The sequence below is a fragment of the Ambystoma mexicanum genome, chromosome 5q (genome assembly GCF_040938575.1).
Source record: "Ambystoma mexicanum isolate Mex_15411 chromosome 5q, UKY_AmexF1_1, whole genome shotgun sequence".
Taxonomy (NCBI): Eukaryota; Metazoa; Chordata; class Amphibia; order Caudata; family Ambystomatidae; genus Ambystoma; species Ambystoma mexicanum.
Genome location: NC_090933.1, coordinates 526,346,027 through 526,363,684, shown reverse-complemented (window position 1 = coordinate 526,363,684; position 17,658 = coordinate 526,346,027). Strand labels below are relative to the sequence as shown.

Sequence of the window (17,658 nt, the reverse complement as noted above, 5' to 3'; positions counted from 1 at the left end):
GCGTGGCAGTGGAGTCACTCTGCTATTAATACCTGGTTGGCCAATCCTCGTTGCAATGGATGGCCATCTGCAGCTTTACTTGTAGCTCCACTGAAGGTATTTTGTTTTGGGCAAAGGGGTGAGATTGTGATTTCCCCTGCGGCAGATGAAGAGAAAGGGCTTTATGCACTACAGGTCCCTGGACAGCAAGCAAGTGTGAGCCGGAGACTGTGCTTCAGCTCTGAAGCAGTGTATCGAGAGCCTTCGTGGAGGAGGGGAATTAGCTCAGATGGTAGAGCGCTCGCTTAGCATGCGTGAGGTAGCGGGATCGATGCCCGCATTCTCCAGCAAGACACTTTTTCTTCCATTTGACTATTTTATTCAAAACTCAAATTCTCCCAAATGAGGCATGCGCTGCTTGCTTCAGGGTGCTTACTATCATCCCAAAAGTCTTCCGTCCATTTTCTACTATCCCAAAAAGTCAGATTTTAAGTACAGATTTTAACATTGCTTATGCACCAGAATAGTAACAGATCTTTTGCCCCTCCGCCACCATCTCTGAAGTTAGCACCTCTCCCAACATTTGAAGAGTCAGCCCCCACCCCTCTGCCCTGCCACCACCCATCACCCTGTCGAAATGTAGGTAGGTTGCGCACCTCACGTGACCTCTCTTGCATTAGAGGGCGCTCAACTATTTTAAGTAACCCCCCCCTGCCTTTACATCAAATCTCTACTGCTGATGAAACACAGGAAACAAGTGCTAAAAGAACAGCCTGACATGGGTATGACTTCCCTAGTGAAAGACTTTGCCCGGCATTCGGGCAATCCTGCACGCCTGTTGGAGAGAGGATAATTTTAGATCGGTGCTGAGCACCTCAAACAAACATGACACCATCAAGGGAGAAGAAACTCAACACGTAGAGTTCCCAAGACAAGATCCAAAGCGAAATCCTCCAACGTCTCAAAGATGGCCTCCCTCACTTAAAAGATAGGCAGATGCGCCAGCCCACGCAGGGGGCGCTAGAGACGCAGCTCACATAGCGGGCCGCCCCTCTGGCTGCCCCCTGCGTGGACTCGCCTCCTCTAGGGAGGAGGCAGTCAGGGTGCCCCCAGAGGGTCCAGCCGGAAACGGCCTGCACCTTCGGGGGCTTAAATAGCCAGGGGTGGAGAGCGCAAGACCTCTCATCTAGCCCTGGCAGCAGTGGAATCCAGGGCAGGCCGTTCTCGCAAGAACGGAATGGTGTGAGATGGCTCACAGTCTTTTGGACATGGGACTTTGTAAGGCGGGATTGGCAGAGCCACCCGGCTAAGGACCATGGTTGGTGCCAGGCAGTCATAAGACCTGAGCAGGGGTGGGGGTGGGGGGGGCGCCCCCATAAGATGATTCCAAATTATGCGACCATATGTTTTTTCCAATAAAATGTTATATATGTTTCCAACTTTCAGAATATCTCCGACTCTATCATTGGGGCAAGCAGGAAATTTTATGCATGTTACTGATATGATGTAAGGGGCCAAGGAGTAGGGGTTAGCCCCGCTATGCACACAGAGCAAGCAGAAAAATACATGCTCTCAAGACCAGGCCGCTCTCATTGAGTAAATTGGATGCATCATTCCGCAGGTGAAATGCCACAGCAATTGAGCACAGTCCAACATTGCTACTGCACACCAACACAACACATCATCCAGATAGATGCTAGCTGTGGTTGCATTCTAAGTTTTAAAACAGCACTGCCACACATGGAGCACGTGGGAGGGAGATTTTGTCAATAAAATCGGGAGAACTGAATATTCTGATTGGATTGCATTGGGGTAGAATTATTTTAGGAGGAAGACAGTAAAAAAAAAGAGCAATATTTTGGATAGAAAAAAACAGTCTCCGCCATAAATCAGGAGGGTTGGCATGAATGCACTACAGATGGTGCTGCTGCACGGTGTATACCAGTCGATGGCAAGCCATCAGATAGACAATGCACGAAAAAAGACGTGATGTTATTTTAAAACATGGGGAAGTTAAAACAAATTTAAACTGTCATGTCAATCAACACATGATTCAATCCATCAAACCGACAGCACAACAGGGTATCTCGATCAACACACAATGTCAAATCGAAGGCAAACTAAGCTCGTTATTAGCATCGTCCCAGACCATGGACCTCCCCATCATCCCTGTGCCAACAAAAGATTCAGATTAACGCAGTCAACTTTGTGTAGATATAAGAGCACCAAACTAAATTATAAAAAGAAAGACACCATCCCACAATGCAGCGGAAATGATACACCTTGAAAATTGAGCCACAATATTGTCTAGACTCGATTTAAACAAGGGATATCTTCAACTTGAACTTAGCCCGGAATCCAGATACTTCATAACCTTCCCAATACGCCTATGACTATTTCACTGCTCCAGGCATCTTAGTTTCGAATATCCTCAGCAGTTGAGATTTTTCAAGAAGAAATACAGAAAGTAATCTGACATATCTCAAACTGCATACACAACAGTGAGAATATCCTGGTATTTGGCACGTCCCAAAAATCTCATGATAACGCTCCACAGTGTGCATGGCCCTGGAAGAAGCACACCTCACCCGGAAGCGCAAAAAAATGTGAATTCAGTAAACACTCTGTGAAATTGTTTGTTAGCTAAAAGCATTACACAAGACCCAGTCAAAAAAAAGGCTTTAACGTCTACACCACATCCATCCTGTGTCACACAACTACGCTCCTTCCTGGGCCTGGCCAGCTAGTGCACGCACTACAATCAAGATTTTGCATCCATCAGCACACCCCTACAACATCTAGTCAAGAAAAATCATGAATTCATGTGGTCACGAAAATGTCAGTGTTTGAGAAAATATGCCATCCCATAGTATCATCTGTCTGCATGTTGTCCCTCAATCCCAACAGTCACACGATGGTCACAGTCGATGCGAGTCCAGTAGGCCTAGGAGTGATTCGGGCACAACACTCAGGTGATTCCGCCTCTCACAGATGCATTGCTTCATATGCCAGGTGAAGCCGCACGCAGACAGAACAGGCCTATGCACAAGCAGAAAAGTCTATCCATTGCATGGGGGTACAAACATTATCATCTGTTCCTGTTTGAAAAACAATTTGTGGTCAACCCTGACCATCAAGCTCTGACTACCATCTATGGCAAAGCAATGACTTGCATGCATCCACACATTGCCAGGTGGGGCTTGCATCTACAGGGCTATCATTTTGACATACTGCACAAGCCAACAAAACATGCAAATGGAGCAGATTTCCTATCTCGGGTACTCATCCCGTCGCATCACACTATTCCGTCAATAGTATATCATTTTATCACCTATGTAGTGCAACAAGGTTGACACGTCTGCTGCCAATATGATGAATCGAATTCCCGGGTACCAGTGGTCATGGGGTGAATATCAGTTTCTAAACCATCAATCAGCCCACACCTCTGATAGATACACCAGAATGGATCCGAACAGATTGGAATAAGCAAGTATACAATTAAAATTATAAACCGCCTTGTTTAATTTTGGTAACGTGGATGGAACAGCAGGCTTATCTCCTCTAAACATTGTGGATCATTGGTTAGTTGCAACACAGCAAAAATACAATTATTACCCAATGATAAAGGGAGTGTCCAGTCAAAGTTGATTACAAATATCTGCTTTATTATTAGCACAACAGACAGTAAAATAACACTACTAAATACAACCCACACTGTAAAGGAATGCAGAGGACAGACAGTTTCAAAGAAGGAAAAGGGATATACTCTGGATACTGACAGGAGGGTAGTCGGTATGGTTAATAACCGCAATAGTTTATTAAGGTTTCTTGGCTTCAGCAGAAGGGGAGAAAAGGATCTTAAAATGTCTCAAGGGGCCTTATGGGCAGGACCAGGGGGGATAGAACCAGAATGTACCTTTTGCTGTAGCTGTTCTTGTTGCTCCACAGGGTCGAAGCGGCTTCAGGACACTTCACAGGCTTCTGCGACAGAGTTTGAGATGGGAGTCAGCTGCCGGTATCAGGCGGCAGGACGGTTCAGTCAGCAAAGCTTGATGAACGTATGCAGGCTGTCCTACACAGGAACTCCGGTTCAGGAATCATTGTCTCTGTGCTGATCAGCAGTTCTGAAGTCCTTGTCGAGACGTCTCAGGTTTCTTTCAGCAACTGCGACTTGACAATGGTCACTGTTGAAGTTGGTTGTGAATCAAGGAACTTGAGTGGTTCGAAAAAATATCCTTCAAGGCGGGTGGCGATTGATGCTTGTCGTTGCACTTCTCCCAGCTTATTCAATGGACTTGTGTCGTCCTTTAAGGTGGATGACCCACAGCTAAGGAGTGTGCTACCTTGTCCTTTTGTTCACATCTGGCACTTCTTGTCCATGGATCTTGCTGAAAGGCCTAGCAGGGCATGATGTGTGTTGGCTGGGTACCAGTTCTGGAGCGGCTGGAGAGTCCTCCGAGTTCTTTTCTTCCCCTGTTCCATAGGAGAAGTTAAGAGGAGGGATATTGTTTCCCTCTTTGGAAATTCCTGGCATTCCTTCACTGGCGGAAGATGTAAGGCAGCCTGTACCTTCAGCCAGGATCCAAGGATGAGTTTTTCTTGCTACTTCTTATGTAGTCTTCAGATCTGCTAAAGAGGGTCTCTGATCCTCTTTTAAAGCTAAGTGGGCCACAGTGATTGGTGTAGGTTAAGCGTAACTTAGCGAGCCAACCCTGGGGTCCCTACTAACAATTTTCAGTATGCGTGAAGTCATCAGCATAGTGATTTGCAACAGGAAAAGGTAAAGGGGTGAAAACAGGAACAAGGGGTGTTCCTGAACAAATATGGCGAAAACCTCCTCTCAACAGAAAGAGCTCTGGGCTCACTCCCTTGTGATACTAAGTCCCACCCATTTGCCTGTCTGCTGTCTCTTTATTTAAATGTCCTCCCTGTGTGGTTCCTGTTAAAGCGGCATTTCGCTATTGAAGATGCTGAGAGACCAGATTCTCTGGCTCTTGCAACAAACTACATTCTCATACCTTATGAATGGGGTCCCCATATCGGGGGTGGCCTACTGCAATAAAAGAACCAGACACGACCGTTCACTGACATCGATACTGAGAGGAGGGAGCTGGCTTCAGGGTGACCCATTTACATGTGAAAGGTTGTTGAGTTTCCTGTCTCCTTTGTTATTCTCTGCATCCAGGCCCCATGTGGCCTGTTTGATGTACCCCCCTGTGGGTATGTAAATTGCTGCCGTAAGCTGCAGGGCCTAACAAAAGAGCAGGGAGCCTTTGTCAGTTAAGCAGGTTGACCATGGCTGGGGGAAGTTTAGCCTCCCCCTGCCTTACGATGATATTGCGCCCTCCTCTGCTGTCACATTGCAACTAAATATGACATGGCAGACTGTGCCTGTAGGCAGTGTCCAACCCAGAATACACAGCTCTATGAGTTTGTTGTGATGTGAGCATACGGAAATGTTTGTGGATTAGCCCAACACATTTTCCTGAGGTCAGTGTGCCATCATCCATTTAATTAAAAATGTCAAAAAAAGTCCAGGGGAGCCCACACTCATCATGCGTTTGGTCGAATTCCTCACCTATATTCTTGTAAAAAGTAAATCATTTAAGTATTGTAGAGGGAGGCCCCTTTCATGCCACTATTGTGCTGATATGCAATGTTTGTATGGCTCATTGATTAATGAGCAAAGTCCTTAAAGAGGTGAAGTGTTTCGGCCTCAGGGATAGCATAGACCCTGGTGAGATTTGGACACAAATGGTCAGTGAGTGGACAGACTTAACATACCAACAGAAATGACCACTGAGGTGTTGGGGTAGAAACACATTGGTCTCTTGAGCTGCCCTTTGGATAGTTTTACCAAACCGTGATGTGTTAATTGCAGACTATTTATGGTGTTAATAGGGCAAAGGGCCCCTCAAGTAAGGTACGTACTCCGATGGAGTGTTTGAGATCACCAGTCCCGGCATTGCTTTGGATGCCTTCGGGTTTTGTATAGATATGCCGCCCCATAGGCACACACTATAGGACAAAGAAATGGCCACGCCTGGGGCCATGGGAGCATACTGGGAAATAAAAACAAGGGAATGTTGAGCAATGAAATTGCTGAGGACACAGACCGAGGACATTAAACAAAGACAATTCCCTTTTACCAACGACTGCTAGACTGGAACATCTGCTGTGGTGGGGGATTGTGGACTTGGAGAGAAACCTGTACCCCGGGATATGTGTGTACTTCGTCTGAATGCACAGTGGCATGTGCAGGAGAGTAGTCAAGTTACCATTACCCTCTCTTTTTGCATCCACTCAATTATTTACTGCCTTCCCCCTTTTCTTCCTGTTCTTTTTCAATATGCGCCACCTAAAAACTATTCAATTTTGTTAAAGCCTGGAGGATGATGACATGACAGGAAGGACACAGCTTCTGGATGTTCATTAGTTATCTACCCAACCATTTTCTACCCATGGCCATGCTAATCACTGGGGCCATTTCCACCCATTACTTGCCCCTCCCCACCCAAAACACATCCTTCTGGGATCTCTTTGCTCTTTCCAGCATTAACATCAAACTGTGGCCTGTCAGTGCTATTTGTAAGCGGTCTGCTGACAGTTAATGGTTTAACTTCAGCTGTAAATGCAATACTGGTGTAATAAAAATGTCTTAACCACTTGATTTATATCTGTTCCTTGCACTGAAGTGTTAAAACAAGCAATGGAAAAGCCAACAGGCTTGACTTGGGTATAGGCAGTTGCCACAGGCACTGTTATCGGTTCCATGTGATAATGTCCCCGCAAAAATGCTGCCATGCAAATAAGTCCCTGGAAAATTGCTGTTTTTTGCAGAGACATTATTACATGGAACATGCGGGGGACACCCCTGCAACCCCAAAAAACTTTTTTTTGTCCGGGATTGTGCCCTCTGCCGCCACCAATGTGCCTAGGTCCAATGTGCAGGTTTGTACCATTGTGGCAGTGCCCGATACAATGTGTACTTTTTCTTCTTTTATCCTTTTTTACTTTCCTTAGCAATTCTGGTGTGAACGGCTACGGAGAACGCATTTGACCATAATAAGGATAAACACGGTGCGTTTATCATTTGGGAAAAGAGAAAACAGCATACGAATCATTAGAAGGCATTGATATCAATATATTTCAAGGATCGCCTTAAACATTGTCTCACACTCCTTATAGATATGGAGCAACTTTTTCCGCTTGAAGTCTTTCTTCCACGTTAGGTTTTATTTGCCCCGATTGTCGGTCCGCTTCGGCAGTGCTTCCAAAATAGAACACATGGGATTTATAGTCGTGGCAGTGCAGTGCAACTAGCAGAGGACTGGCTGCAGCATTGCCTTGTGTGACGTGCACAGGCACTTCCTGTCTGTGGAAGGGGATACTTAGAAAAGGGCTACATGTGCTCCTATGAAGACCTCAGTGCAGTCAACTGTCATCTGTGAGTTCACAGAGTAATGTGCTATTCGACAACCAGGAAGAGAAACTAGGTGCCTCTTAACAGGAAGGGGAATTAGCTCAGATGGTAGAGCGCTCGCTTAGCATGCGAGAGGTAGCGGGATCGATGCCCGCATTCTCCAGCAAGACGCTTTTTCTTCATTTTCACTATTTTATTCAAAACTCACCAATCGTCGCAAATAAAGGCATGTGCTCGCTTCTGGGTTTTTTTTACTATCATCCTAAAAGTCTTCCGTCCACTTTCTGCTATCCCAAAGAGTCATCCGCGCGAGGGCCGGCAACAGGCGCATTGCATGGCATTGGTGACATATTCAGGAAATTCCACTTTGATGCCACCCAGGGCTGTTAACCTTTTATTTCATTTCAATACGATGCTTCGAATAATTGGTTCAAAGTGCGCAGCCTTTGCTCTTTTATTTCGTTTTCATCGGAGCAGGTCGGAGCTGGCAGAAGAGTGAGCCCTGTCTGCAGGAGCTCAGATTCCAGAAAGCATATTTTCCCTGTCTTTCTTACCACTCATCTGTGTCTCTTCGCTGACATGAGGGGTTGCTACACTCTGCAGTCTCCCGGCATTTAAAGTCTGCTACCAGCAGAGCACGTTCTGGACTTCACAGCGCCCAGCAAAGTACTAGCCTGCGCCCTCCCCCTACTACCGCAAAAACCTTTTGCATGCTTTAGCAGAAGTGTGAACAAAATGCCACGAACCACCCCAGATGGGACTCGAATCCACAATCCCTGGCTTAGGAGGCCAGTGCCTTATCCATTAGGCCACTGGGGCCACTCGACAGAGAAGGGGAAAGTTCTTTCTTTTCCTCTTCTCTCACTGGAGTCACAGGTACTGGCCCACTGAAAAGGGCAAGTTGGCTCACGTCCAAAGCTGCAGTGTCCCAGCACACGCGGGCAAAAGGCACCTGCTTGCACTCGGCTGGACACTTCCGCTTTATGGGACACACGATGGAAAGTGGACTCAATTCCCAGACCTAACTCTTACCTGTTTGGTATTCTGACGCTCGATTGTAAAATATGGCCAGCTGGTAAAAATGACAAAGGGCACTCCAGCGCTGGTCCTTTGGCTGCAGGCGGCGTGTCAGCGGCCTAAAACAGCAAGAAATAGCGAGAGAAATGAAGTGAGAAGCAAGCACCTTTTCAATTGGGCTCTCGGGTCTCTGGGACTGGTGTGCAGCCTCTTGATCACAAGCGCAGGTCCAGCGTGAAAGGGCGTGGGAGTGGAGTCACTCTGCTATTAATACCTGGTTGGCCAATCCTCATTGCAATGGATGGCCATCTGCAGCTTTACTTGTAGCTCCACTGAAGGTATTTTGTTTTGGGCAAAGGGGTGAGATTGTGATTTCCCCTGCGGCAGATAAAGAGAAAGGGCTTTATGCACTACAGGTCCCTGGACAGCAAGCAAGTGTGAGCAGGAGACTGTGCTTCAGCTCTGAAGCAGTGTATCGAGAGCCTTCGTGGAGGAGGGGAATTAGCTCAGATGGTAGAGCGCTCGCTTAGCATGCGAGAGGTAGCGGGATCGATGCCCGCATTCTCCAGCAAGACACTTTTTCTTCCATTTGACTATTTTATTCAAAACTCAAATTCTCCCAAATGAGGCATGCGCTGCTTGCTTCAGGGTGCTTACTATCATCCCAAAAGTCTTCCGTCCATTTTCTACTATCCCAAAAAGTCAGATTTTAAGTACAGATTTTAACATTGCTTATGCACCAGAATAGTAACAGATCTTTTGCCCCTCCGCCACCATCTCTGAAGTTAGCACCTCTCCCAACATTTGAAGAGTCAGCCCCCACCCCTCTGCCCTGCCACCACCCATCACCCTGTCGAAATGTAGGTAGGTTGCGCACCTCACGTGACCTCTCTTGCATTAGAGGGCGCTCAACTATTTTAAGTAACCCCCCCCTGCCTTTACATCAAATCTCTACTGCTGATGAAACACAGGAAACAAGTGCTAAAAGAACAGCCTGACATGGGTATGACTTCCCTAGTGAAAGACTTTGCCCGGCATTCGGGCAATCCTGCACGCCTGTTGGAGAGAGGATAATTTTAGATCGGTGCTGAGCACCTCAAACAAACATGACACCATCAAGGGAGAAGAAACTCAACACGTAGAGTTCCCAAGACAAGATCCAAAGCGAAATCCTCCAACGTCTCAAAGATGGCCTCCCTCACTTAAAAGATAGGCAGATGCGCCAGCCCACGCAGGGGGCGCTAGAGACGCAGCTCACATAGCGGGCCGCCCCTCTGGCTGCCCCCTGCGTGGACTCGCCTCCTCTAGGGAGGAGGCAGTCAGGGTGCCCCCAGAGGGTCCAGCCGGAAATGGCCTGCACCTTCGGGGGCTTAAATAGCCAGGGGTGGAGAGCGCAAGACCTCTCATCTAGCCTTGGCAGCAGTGGAATCCAGGGCAGGCCGTTCTCGCAAGAACGGAATGGTGTGAGATGGCTCACAGTCTTTTGGACATGGGACTTTGTAAGGCGGGATTGGCAGAGCCACCCGGCTAAGGACCATGGTTGGTGCCAGGCAGTCATAAGACCTGAGCAGGGGTGGGGGTGGGGGTGGGGGGGGCGCCCCCATAAGATGATTCCAAATTATGCGACCATATGTTTTTTCCAATAAAATGTTATATATGTTTCCAACTTTCAGAATATCTCCGACTCTATCATTGGGGCAAGCAGGAAATTTTATGCATGTTACTGATATGATGTAAGGGGCCAAGGAGTAGGGGTTAGCCCCGCTATGCACACAGAGCAAGCAGAAAAATACATGCTCTCAAGACCAGGCCGCTCTCATTGAGTAAATTGGATGCATCATTCCGCAGGTGAAATGCCACAGCAATTGAGCACAGTCCAACATTGCTACTGCACACCAACACAACACATCATCCAGATAGATGCTAGCTGTGGTTGCATTCTAAGTTTTAAAACAGCACTGCCACACATGGAGCACGTGGGAGGGAGATTTTGTCAATAAAATCGGGAGAACTGAATATTCTGATTGGATTGCATTGGGGTAGAATTATTTTAGGAGGAAGACAGTAAAAAAAAAGAGCAATATTTTGGATAGAAAAAAACAGTCTCCGCCATAAATCAGGAGGGTTGGCATGAATGCACTACAGATGGTGCTGCTGCACGGTGTATACCAGTCGATGGCAAGCCATCAGATAGACAATGCACGAAAAAAGACGTGATGTTATTTTAAAACATGGGGAAGTTAAAACAAATTTAAACTGTCATGTCAATCAACACATGATTCAATCCATCAAACCGACAGCACAACAGGGTATCTCGATCAACACACAATGTCAAATCGAAGGCAAACTAAGCTCGTTATTAGCATCGTCCCAGACCATGGACCTCCCCATCATCCCTGTGCCAACAAAAGATTCAGATTAACGCAGTCAACTTTGTGTAGATATAAGAGCACCAAACTAAATTATAAAAAGAAAGACACCATCCCACAATGCAGCGGAAATGATACACCTTGAAAATTGAGCCACAATATTGTCTAGACTCGATTTAAACAAGGGATATCTTCAACTTGAATTTAGCCCGGAATCCAGATACGTCATAACCTTCCCAATACGCCTATGACTATTTCACTGCTCCAGGCATCTTAGTTTCGAATATCCTCAGCAGTTGAGATTTTTCAAGAAGAAATACAGAAAGTAATCTGACATATCTCAAACTGCATACACAACAGTGAGAATATCCTGGTATTTGGCACGTCCCAAAAATCTCATGATAACGCTCCACAGTGTGCATGGCCCTGGAAGAAGCACACCTCACCCGGAAGCGCAAAAAAATGTGAATTCAGTAAACACTCTGTGAAATTGTTTGTTAGCTAAAAGCATTACACAAGACCCAGTCAAAAAAAAGGCTTTAACGTCTACACCACATCCATCCTGTGTCACACAACTACGCTCCTTCCTGGGCCTGGCCAGCTAGTGCACGCACTACAATCAAGATTTTGCATCCATCAGCACACCCCTACAACATCTAGTCAAGAAAAATCATGAATTCATGTGGTCACGAAAATGTCAGTGTTTGAGAAAATATGCCATCCCATAGTATCATCTGTCTGCATGTTGTCCCTCAATCCCAACAGTCACACGATGGTCACAGTCGATGCGAGTCCAGTAGGCCTAGGAGTGATTCGGGCACAACACTCAGGTGATTCCGCCTCTCACAGATGCATTGCTTCATATGCCAGGTGAAGCCGCACGCAGACAGAACAGGCCTATGCACAAGCAGAAAAGTCTATCCATTGCATGGGGGTACAAACATTATCATCTGTTCCTGTTTGAAAAACAATTTGTGGTCAACCCTGACCATCAAGCTCTGACTACCATCTATGGCAAAGCAATGACTTGCATGCATCCACACATTGCCAGGTGGGGCTTGCATCTACAGGGCTATCATTTTGACATACTGCACAAGCCAACAAAACATGCAAATGGAGCAGATTTCCTATCTCGGGTACTCATCCCGTCGCATCACACTATTCCGTCAATAGTATATCATTTTATCACCTATGTAGTGCAACAAGGTTGACACGTCTGCTGCCAATATGATGAATCGAATTCCCGGGTACCAGTGGTCATGGGGTGAATATCAGTTTCTAAACCATCAATCAGCCCACACCTCTGATAGATACACCAGAATGGATCCGAACAGATTGGAATAAGCAAGTATACAATTAAAATTATAAACCGCCTTGTTTAATTTTGGTAACGTGGATGGAACAGCAGGCTTATCTCCTCTAAACATTGTGGATCATTGGTTAGTTGCAACACAGCAAAAATACAATTATTACCCAATGATAAAGGGAGTGTCCAGTCAAAGTTGATTACAAATATCTGCTTTATTATTAGCACAACAGACAGTAAAATAACACTACTAAATACAACCCACACTGTAAAGGAATGCAGAGGACAGACAGTTTCAAAGAAGGAAAAGGGATATACTCTGGATACTGACAGGAGGGTAGTCGGTATGGTTAATAACCGCAATAGTTTATTAAGGTTTCTTGGCTTCAGCAGAAGGGGAGAAAAGGATCTTAAAATGTCTCAAGGGGCCTTATGGGCAGGACCAGGGGGGATAGAACCAGAATGTACCTTTTGCTGTAGCTGTTCTTGTTGCTCCACAGGGTCGAAGCGGCTTCAGGACACTTCACAGGCTTCTGCGACAGAGTTTGAGATGGGAGTCAGCTGCCGGTATCAGGCGGCAGGACGGTTCAGTCAGCAAAGCTTGATGAACGTATGCAGGCTGTCCTACACAGGAACTCCGGTTCAGGAATCATTGTCTCTGTGCTGATCAGCAGTTCTGAAGTCCTTGTCGAGACGTCTCAGGTTTCTTTCAGCAACTGCGACTTGACAATGGTCACTGTTGAAGTTGGTTGTGAATCAAGGAACTTGAGTGGTTCGAAAAAATATCCTTCAAGGCGGGTGGCGATTGATGCTTGTCGTTGCACTTCTCCCAGCTTATTCAATGGACTTGTGTCGTCCTTTAAGGTGGATGACCCACAGCTAAGGAGTGTGCTACCTTGTCCTTTTGTTCACATCTGGCACTTCTTGTCCATGGATCTTGCTGAAAGGCCTAGCAGGGCATGATGTGTGTTGGCTGGGTACCAGTTCTGGAGCGGCTGGAGAGTCCTCCGAGTTCTTTTCTTCCCCTGTTCCATAGGAGAAGTTAAGAGGAGGGATATTGTTTCCCTCTTTGGAAATTCCTGGCATTCCTTCACTGGCGGAAGATGTAAGGCAGCCTGTACCTTCAGCCAGGATCCAAGGATGAGTTTTTCTTGCTACTTCTTATGTAGTCTTCAGATCTGCTAAAGAGGGTCTCTGATCCTCTTTTAAAGCTAAGTGGGCCACAGTGATTGGTGTAGGTTAAGCGTAACTTAGCGAGCCAACCCTGGGGTCCCTACTAACAATTTTCAGTATGCGTGAAGTCATCAGCATAGTGATTTGCAACAGGAAAAGGTAAAGGGGTGAAAACAGGAACAAGGGGTGTTCCTGAACAAATATGGCGAAAACCTCCTCTCAACAGAAAGAGCTCTGGGCTCACTCCCTTGTGATACTAAGTCCCACCCATTTGCCTGTCTGCTGTCTCTTTATTTAAATGTCCTCCCTGTGTGGTTCCTGTTAAAGCGGCATTTCGCTATTGAAGATGCTGAGAGACCAGATTCTCTGGCTCTTGCAACAAACTACATTCTCATACCTTATGAATGGGGTCCCCATATCGGGGGTGGCCTACTGCAATAAAAGAACCAGACACGACCGTTCACTGACATCGATACTGAGAGGAGGGAGCTGGCTTCAGGGTGACCCATTTACATGTGAAAGGTTGTTGAGTTTCCTGTCTCCTTTGTTATTCTCTGCATCCAGGCCCCATGTGGCCTGTTTGATGTACCCCCCTGTGGGTATGTAAATTGCTGCCGTAAGCTGCAGGGCCTAACAAAAGAGCAGGGAGCCTTTGTCAGTTAAGCAGGTTGACCATGGCTGGGGGAAGTTTAGCCTCCCCCTGCCTTACGATGATATTGCGCCCTCCTCTGCTGTCACATTGCAACTAAATATGACATGGCAGACTGTGCCTGTAGGCAGTGTCCAACCCAGAATACACAGCTCTATGAGTTTGTTGTGATGTGAGCATACGGAAATGTTTGTGGATTAGCCCAACACATTTTCCTGAGGTCAGTGTGCCATCATCCATTTAATTAAAAATGTCAAAAAAAGTCCAGGGGAGCCCACACTCATCATGCGTTTGGTCGAATTCCTCACCTATATTCTTGTAAAAAGTAAATCATTTAAGTATTGTAGAGGGAGGCCCCTTTCATGCCACTATTGTGCTGATATGCAATGTTTGTATGGCTCATTGATTAATGAGCAAAGTCCTTAAAGAGGTGAAGTGTTTCGGCCTCAGGGATAGCATAGACCCTGGTGAGATTTGGACACAAATGGTCAGTGAGTGGACAGACTTAACATACCAACAGAAATGACCACTGAGGTGTTGGGGTAGAAACACATTGGTCTCTTGAGCTGCCCTTTGGATAGTTTTACCAAACCGTGATGTGTTAATTGCAGACTATTTATGGTGTTAATAGGGCAAAGGGCCCCTCAAGTAAGGTACGTACTCCGATGGAGTGTTTGAGATCACCAGTCCCGGCATTGCTTTGGATGCCTTCGGGTTTTGTATAGATATGCCGCCCCATAGGCACACACTATAGGACAAAGAAATGGCCACGCCTGGGGCCATGGGAGCATACTGGGAAATAAAAACAAGGGAATGTTGAGCAATGAAATTGCTGAGGACACAGACCGAGGACATTAAACAAAGACAATTCCCTTTTACCAACGACTGCTAGACTGGAACATCTGCTGTGGTGGGGGATTGTGGACTTGGAGAGAAACCTGTACCCCGGGATATGTGTGTACTTCGTCTGAATGCACAGTGGCATGTGCAGGAGAGTAGTCAAGTTACCATTACCCTCTCTTTTTGCATCCACTCAATTATTTACTGCCTTCCCCCTTTTCTTCCTGTCCTTTTTCAATATGCGCCACCTAAAAACTATTCAATTTTGTTAAAGCCTGGAGGATGATGACATGACAGGAAGGACACAGCTTCTGGATGTTCATTAGTTATCTACCCAACCATTTTCTACCCATGGCCATGCTAATCACTGGGGCCATTTCCACCCATTACTTGCCCCTCCCCACCCAAAACACATCCTTCTGGGATCTCTTTGCTCTTTCCAGCATTAACATCAAACTGTGGCCTGTCAGTGCTATTTGTAAGCGGTCTGCTGACAGTTAATGGTTTAACTTCAGCTGTAAATGCAATACTGGTGTAATAAAAATGTCTTAACCACTTGATTTATATCTGTTCCTTGCACTGAAGTGTTAAAACAAGCAATGGAAAAGCCAACAGGCTTGACTTGGGTATAGGCAGTTGCCACAGGCACTGTTATCGGTTCCATGTGATAATGTCCCCGCAAAAATGCTGCCATGCAAATAAGTCCCTGGAAAATTGCTGTTTTTTGCAGAGACATTATTACATGGAACATGCGGGGGACACCCCTGCAACCCCAAAAAACTTTTTTTTGTCCGGGATTGTGCCCTCTGCCGCCACCAATGTGCCTAGGTCCAATGTGCAGGTTTGTACCATTGTGGCAGTGCCCGATACAATGTGTACTTTTTCTTCTTTTATCCTTTTTTACTTTCCTTAGCAATTCTGGTGTGAACGGCTACGGAGAACGCATTTGACCATAATAAGGATAAACACGGTGCGTTTATCATTTGGGAAAAGAGAAAACAGCATACGAATCATTAGAAGGCATTGATATCAATATATTTCAAGGATCGCCTTAAACATTGTCTCACACTCCTTATAGATATGGAGCAACTTTTTCCGCTTGAAGTCTTTCTTCCACGTTAGGTTTTATTTGCCCCGATTGTCGGTCCGCTTCGGCAGTGCTTCCAAAATAGAACACATGGGATTTATAGTCGTGGCAGTGCAGTGCAACTAGCAGAGGACTGGCTGCAGCATTGCCTTGTGTGACGTGCACAGGCACTTCCTGTCTGTGGAAGGGGATACTTAGAAAAGGGCTACATGTGCTCCTATGAAGACCTCAGTGCAGTCAACTGTCATCTGTGAGTTCACAGAGTAATGTGCTATTCGACAACCAGGAAGAGAAACTAGGTGCCTCTTAACAGGAAGGGGAATTAGCTCAGATGATAGAGCGCTCGCTTAGCATGCGAGAGGTAGCGGGATCGATGCCCGCATTCTCCAGCAAGACGCTTTTTCTTCATTTTCACTATTTTATTCAAAACTCACCAATCGTCGCAAATAAAGGCATGTGCTCGCTTCTGGGTTTTTTTTACTATCATCCTAAAAGTCTTCCGTCCACTTTCTGCTATCCCAAAGAGTCATCCGCGCGAGGGCCGGCAACAGGCGCATTGCATGGCATTGGTGACATATTCAGGAAATTCCACTTTGATGCCACCCAGGGCTGTTAACCTTTTATTTCATTTCAATACGATGCTTCGAATAATTGGTTCAAAGTGCGCAGCCTTTGCTCTTTTATTTCGTTTTCATCGGAGCAGGTCGGAGCTGGCAGAAGAGTGAGCCCTGTCTGCAGGAGCTCTGATTCCAGAAAGCATATTTTCCCTGTCTTTCTTACCACTCATCTGCGTCTCTTCGCTGACATGAGGGGTTGCTACACTCTGCAGTCTCCCGGCATTTAAAGTCTGCTACCAGCAGAGCACGTTCTGGACTTCACAGCGCCCAGCAAAGTACTAGCCTGCGCCCACCCCCTACTACCGCAAAAACCTTTTGCATGCTTTAGCAGAAGTGTGAACAAAATGCCACGAACCACCCCAGATGGGACTCGAACCCACAATCCCTGGCTCGACAGAGAAGGGGAAAGTTCTTTCTTTTCCTCTTCTCTCACTGGAGTCACGGGTACTGGCCCACTGAAAAGGGCAAGTTGGCTCACGTCCAAAGCTGCAGTGTCCCAGCACACGCGGGCAAAAGGCACCTGCTTGCACTCGGCGGGACACTTCCGCTTTATGGGACACACGATGGAAAGTGGACTCAATTCCCAGACCTAACTCTTACCTGTTTGGTATTCTGACGCTCGATTGTAAAATATGGCCAGCTGGTAAAAATGACAAAGGGCACTCCAGCGCTGGTCCTTTGGCTGCAGGCGGCGTGTCAGCGGCCTAAAACAGCAAGAAATAGCGAGAGAAATGAAGTGAGAAGCAAGCACCTTTTCAATTGGGCTCTCGGGTCTCTGGGACTGGTGTGCAGCCTCTTGATCACAAGCGCAGGTCCAGCGTGAAAGGGCGTGGGAGTGGAGTCACTCTGCTATTAATACCTGGTTGGCCAATCCTCATTGCAATGGATGGCCATCTGCAGCTTTACTTGTAGCTCCACTGAAGGTATTTTGTTTTGGGCAAAGGGGTGAGATTGTGATTTCCCCTGCGGCAGATGAAGAGAAAGGGCTTTATGCACTACAGGTCCCTGGACAGCAAGCAAGTGTGAGCAGGAGACTGTGCTTCAGCTCTGAAGCAGTGTATCGAGAGCCTTCGTGGAGGAGGGGAATTAGCTCAGATGGTAGAGCGCTCGCTTAGCATGCGAGAGGTAGCGGGATCGATGCCCGCATTCTCCAGCAAGACACTTTTTCTTCCATTTGACTATTTTATTCAAAACTCAA

At 46.6% G+C, this 17,658-nt stretch overlaps 4 non-coding genes across 4 annotated transcripts; 3 read left to right on the top strand and 1 right to left on the bottom strand.

The window, feature by feature from the left end:
- The first annotated feature begins 7,492 nt into the window (after positions 1–7,492).
- TRNAA-AGC (transfer RNA alanine (anticodon AGC)) lies at positions 7,493–7,565 on the top strand. The gene has a single exon. It is a non-coding gene; the product is annotated as a tRNA-Ala (tRNA).
- Positions 7,566–8,148: 583 nt separating this feature from the next.
- On the bottom strand, positions 8,149–8,221 carry TRNAR-CCU (transfer RNA arginine (anticodon CCU)). Its single transcript has one exon. It is a non-coding gene; the product is annotated as a tRNA-Arg (tRNA).
- A 693-nt stretch (positions 8,222–8,914) lies between these two features.
- On the top strand, positions 8,915–8,987 carry TRNAA-AGC (transfer RNA alanine (anticodon AGC)). The gene has a single exon. It is a non-coding gene; the product is annotated as a tRNA-Ala (tRNA).
- Positions 8,988–17,540: 8,553 nt separating this feature from the next.
- TRNAA-AGC (transfer RNA alanine (anticodon AGC)) lies at positions 17,541–17,613 on the top strand. The gene has a single exon. It is a non-coding gene; the product is annotated as a tRNA-Ala (tRNA).
- The last annotated feature ends 45 nt before the right edge of the window (positions 17,614–17,658 follow it).